The sequence below is a fragment of the Tubulanus polymorphus genome, chromosome 6 (genome assembly GCF_964204645.1).
Source record: "Tubulanus polymorphus chromosome 6, tnTubPoly1.2, whole genome shotgun sequence".
Taxonomy (NCBI): Eukaryota; Metazoa; Nemertea; class Palaeonemertea; order Tubulaniformes; family Tubulanidae; genus Tubulanus; species Tubulanus polymorphus.
The window spans coordinates 13505174-13511173 of record NC_134030.1 but is presented as its reverse complement, the minus strand read 5'-3'; positions in this window follow the sequence as shown (position 1 = coordinate 13511173).

Below are 6000 nucleotides of genomic sequence, written 5' to 3'. Positions count from 1 at the left end.
ATCATACACCAGAATATATGCAATGGCTTGAAGAAATGAAAATAATAGAAAATGAAAATGGTGAAATAACTAAAAAAGATATTATAAAAACAATTATTCCATCAACATTTAACACAAAACAAAAGAAAATGTATTTATATTTATTATTTAACGATTATTATGAAAAACCTAAATTAACAGAAAAAGATATAGAAAATATAAAAAAAATATTCAAACAAATATTAATGTATCATTTAGAAAATAGAATAACAGATTCAATAAATTATGAATTCTTTTTAAATAAGATTGTAAATTATTTAAACCTTGATATTATAATTCTATTTGATGAATTAACAAACAAAAAGAAACAAAGAGAGCGAGATGAAATGTGGAACAAGATAGAACTTTATTTAAATGAAAAAAATGGAATAGAAGAAGAACCTAAACAATTATATGAAAATGAAGAAGACAATAGTGATTTCGAGTTTGATGATATTGATTTTATGTTTTAATAGCCATAAGGTAATGTTTTTATACCATCATCTGAAATATGCCTTTTATCATCAAATGGATTTAAACTAGTTTTTTCAACTTCATCAATGTACATCTCGTGATCTTCTGATCTTAAACAATTCATTTTGTGTTTCATTACAATTGAGTTATATAAACACTTTATATAATCTTGAAATTCTATATGTTTATCAACCACATGTTTTGTTATTCCTTTTAACTTTTTAGCTTCATGATCTTTTGTTCTGTAACTATACATTTTACTTCTTATCCCAACAAATTCAATCATTTCATCACCTCCTAATTCATCTTTAAACTTACCAGGAATCTTTTTATTATCATTGCTAAATAGTTCATGATCTTTGGGATAATTGCTAAAATCAAAATAATGTTTTAATGTTTTTAAGTCTTTTGTTATATCATTTGTCTTGATTTTTAGTATGTAACTGTCGGTATTTTTTTGGATTAATGGGAACCCAGAATTGAATGTTCCGTCATCTGTTGATAAATCATAAACATAGTCAGTTGGGTTATATATTTCAAATAAATCTTTAACTTCTTCTGTTAATTCTTTTTCTACATGCCTTAAATTAAAACAATTTGGTTTAGATTTGATTAATTCTATATTCATATTAAATCCTAATGAACTGCATAATATATTCAATCCTGATATAGCAACTTTTCCTTTTTGAGCAAAGGATATTGTTTTGCGGTTTTGGAACCTTTTTGAACGATCTGCGGCATAGAATCCAATGAAGAACCACTTTCTTAAATTATTTTTTGCATTCAATACATAATCTGGAACTATCTTGTCTTTAGTTGAAGTATTACTTTTCACTATTGCATGAATATAGAATTCATCATTATATTTTGTAGCAAAATCTTTAGGATTATTTACAAATATTCTATAAACCGCGGATGATTTCATATGATCCATGATTCTAAATGTTTTATATGAATAAACTTCTTCACAGAATTTCTTAATTCTTTCTAATAATTTTAAGTCTTGATTGCATAAATACCAACAATATTTATTACCCCAAACATAATTATACACACCTGCTGAACCATCACCCATGAAAAATCCTTTGATAAAATATTCTTTTTCTTCCAATGTTTCGGGTTCTATATTATAAATATTATCAATTATTTCATCAAATGACATATGATTCATTCTTTGGAAAAATCTTTTATGTAATAATTCATCTCCAATTTTTATATCAGTTGGTTTTATTTCATCACCATTTCGTTTAATTAAACTATGATCTTCTGTAACATCTACAAATCCTAATTTAGTTCTAACTCTATAGATTTTCTTATTTGTTTTATGTCTAATAATATTCTTTAATTTTTTCCATCCATCAAATATAACATTCATTTTGTTTTGGAATTATTTCTGAAATTCTTCTTACCAATATTTTATTATTACATTTTAATAATATTGGGGTGTCAGCTGTTACAGAATCAAAATATAATATTTCAATATGCTTTTCCCCAAAAAGTGGTTGCAAAACATTATAATAAAAATCATACATTAATAATTTTGATATTTCTAAAACAGTTGAACCTATAAATATTGGTTTATTAAATTTCATGGACGTTCTTTTTAATTTTACCGCGGTTAAATAATCTTCAAACCTTTTATTTCCTAAATGTCTAGGACTTGATTGTAAATGTCTTAATCTTTCAGAATTATTTACTAATTCAATATCATTTCTATTTCTAATATTTTCACATGTTTTTCCATAAAAACTATTGTTCATCAATTTGAAAAAATCTTTTTCAAAATCTGTTTTTGATATGGTTCTCTGTTGAGTATTGAAATCTATATATTTTTCTAACCACTTCGATTGATTAAATTCAATATATCTATGTACTTTCTTTAATTTCATTCCTTGTTTTAGATAAAATTTTAACATTCTATAATGAACAATATAATTGTATTTATTATTTTGAGTAAGTATTAATTTTTCTGTAAAAACATGATCTTTCGGTTTTATTTTCTTTTGGTATTCACTTAAATAACTATCATCTACAGTTAAATGTTCTGGGCAATAAGGTAAGTTTCTTGTTTTAAACATTATATTTTCAGGATATTCTAAATCAACTACAAAGAAATAACCAATTGGTGCTTCATCTTTTAAACTCGCAATTGCGTTTTCCCAATCAGTTTTATCACCATTTTCAACTTCTGTTAATATAAAATTTTTATGTGGTTGAGGTTGCATCATTGCCCAACCATATAAATTATTGGCGTCAATATATAATAATTTATATTCATCATTTGCTTTAAAATACCTATCTCCCATAACACCACTAATTCCACCTCTAATTGATTTTTCAAATAATAAAACCATATCTGGTTCTTTTAATAAATCTAATTCTACATTTGTATATTTTAAACCACATTGCCAGGTTAAACCAGGACTAGAGTAGCATTAACAAGGATCAACATTAAAATGATTCAAATTAATTTCTCTAAATTTTTCAAATATGTCAGCCAATATCAAACATCTGATTTTAAATATAAATCAACTAATTCGCCATGATTTTTCATCTTAAAATGGTTCCAAATATTTAATGTTCTATTAAACACTTCATCTTTCACGTAATCATTTTTTAATTGATCATAAAATTGATCTTTTAATAATTCTGTTACATTAAAATCATCATGTGTTTTATAAAATGAATAAGGAATTGCGCCTTTACATCTCAATAATTTAAAATCTTGTTCATTTGGATAATAATATCGAGTTATAACAAAATCATTATCAACTAAACTTTTTGATAAATTATCTAATGAACTTGCTAGAAATCTATAAGAATCTAAAAATCTAATGCAACCAAATTGAAATGAAATATAATTTTCAGATGTTTTAGCTAATAGTTTAAAATCATATTTTCTTACATTTATACCATTTATAACATTATATTCTTCTATTTCTTGATTAATTGCACCCAATTTCTTTGATAATTGTTTTATAAATAGATGGGTATCATATCCTGATAAATTATGAAATAATATTGGTACGAAATTAACTTTCTTAGCTTGTAAATTACAATCTTCATGAGCAGCTCCACGATATTTTGAATTTAAATGATTATGATCTCTAACTTTTTTATCAAATGAATAAAAACGTTTTTCACAGTAACAACAATGAGTTGCATAATTAAAATCAATTTCATCTTCTTTTGTCATAACTATTCTTTTATTTTTGTTTAATAATTTTGCAAAATCACTTTCTAATTCAATCATTTTATCACAAAAATCATTAACTACATTTTCACCTCTAAAAGAAATATATTGACTTTCATATAATTCGGGATAATTTGATTTTATATAAATTCCATAAACAGCAGCTCTTTGATGAACTTTTTTAATTGTATTTATAATTGGTGGGTCTTGTATTGTGTCTTCATTTAATTCATTTCCTTTATCCATTGATTTTAATAATTGTTTTTTGTTATATATTTCTTTTCTATCTTGATCAGTTAATTCTTTATTCAACGATTCAAAATCCCCATAAATTACAAATGGAACAATATTTTTAAATTTATGATTAGTAAATTTCAATTTATAATCTTTTTCTGTTGGCATTATTAATTTACAAAAATCTTTATTATCACATAATTCTTTATGTTTTAATAATGTATTCTCAGTCATAAATTTAGATAAACATTTTCTACATAGATAAATTTTATTATGATGATCACTTTCTGTTCTAAAGAATAAATCAATTTGTTTTAACCACATATAATGTTCATTTTCATCTTTTTTGTAATATAACAAATCTATAGCATTTTCATCATCATAATATTCTGTTAAATATAAAGCTTCCAATGTATAATCTTTAATATTTTCACCTTTTGTCTTTGGTAATTGCATTAATTCGAATACATTTATTTTTAAATTATTAACTTTTTCTATTTTAGGAATCATTTTTATAGTTACTGGATATTGATCAATTTTATATAATGTTTCATATTTCCGATAATCTGTTATTCTACAAACATTTTCCTGTGTTGGATGTAAGCAACAAATAATTGACCATAGAAAACATTTATTATCTTCATTTTGAATATTTATTACTGCTTTTGTTATAAATGGTAATTTAATATAAGATGATGCTTTAATATCCTTTTCTGTTGTAAAGTTTGAATCATTTTTAAACATTTTATTACTTTTTGATGTTTTATTTCTTTTTGTATTATAAACATTTAAATCTAAATATATTATTTCATTCAATGTTAAGCCAGAACCCTCAAAATATCTTTCTTCAATATGACGTTTAAATTCATTAAATATTTTTTCTAACTTCTCTTTTATTTGTGTTTTTGAAATTATTTCTTCAGAGAGTGTTTGAATATTATAATCCATTTTTTCTTCTGACTTTATAAAACTTACTTTCCCAGAGATACTAATTTTTGGATATTCAACATCTGTTATCAAATCTAGTATTTTTTCTATTATTTCATTAAATTTACTATAATCTTCTATTGTTGTACCTTTAAAAAATCTAAATATAATAGCTGCAGGACCAATTTTACTATGTAATGTTTCTAAAATTTCAATTGTATCTTTTATTTCTAGTGAATCAATATAATTTCTAACATTTTCCATGTAAGGTTTATTTGAAATGGATTTAGTTTTTGAATTTGGTTTTTTTACTTTTTGAGGTTTATCGTCAAAATAATCTTTTCCTAAAACATTATTACTCAAATTTTGGTGGTGTTTTTGTGATTCGAGATGTCTATTATAATTCCTTTTTACTATAAATTCATTACAAACTTCGCATTTTATTTCATCCACATTCATATTTTCTAATCTTTCTTTTCTTTCATTAGAATTTTCTGGAGTTTCAAAATCTATTACATTTTTTATATGATTTGCAGTTTTTTCATGTCGTGTTTTATGAGATGTATCGATGTATTTTTTACAATATTGACAATAATATTGATTTTTAATGACATTATTGTTTTCTGGTTGGTGTTCATTCTCCCCCATTTATAAGGGAAAAAAATTTCTTGTGGTGACGAGTGGGGTGTCTCGCCCTCTCGCCCTCTGATCTGAAAGCCTACTTTTCTAATTACTACCATGTAAGCAACAGTGTCAGATCATATCCCGGCGTATCCAACCGAAAAAAGACGGGAGAGGTTCTGATCATCGGGGATTCGAACACCCGAGCGCTGGATTGCGATAAGTTTGTGGCTGACTCTTGCTATGCGTCAAAGATCACGGCCTTTACGATTACCGAGGCTATAAATTGCGTGAGAAATAATGATCACCGTCAACCCTCGTGTGTTATACTTCACGTTGGAACGAACGATATCAAGAACTTAGGCAATGCGGAAATGTGCGTCAACAGAATGATAGAATTAGTGAATACCGCCAAATCGACTTATCCGAATGCGCAACTGGTCATCTCGCAGGTACCACCGCGATTCGACGATTGCATCTGGGCTGCGCAGAGCAGACTCCTTAACGCGACCATAGAATCTCTTGCCGCATCG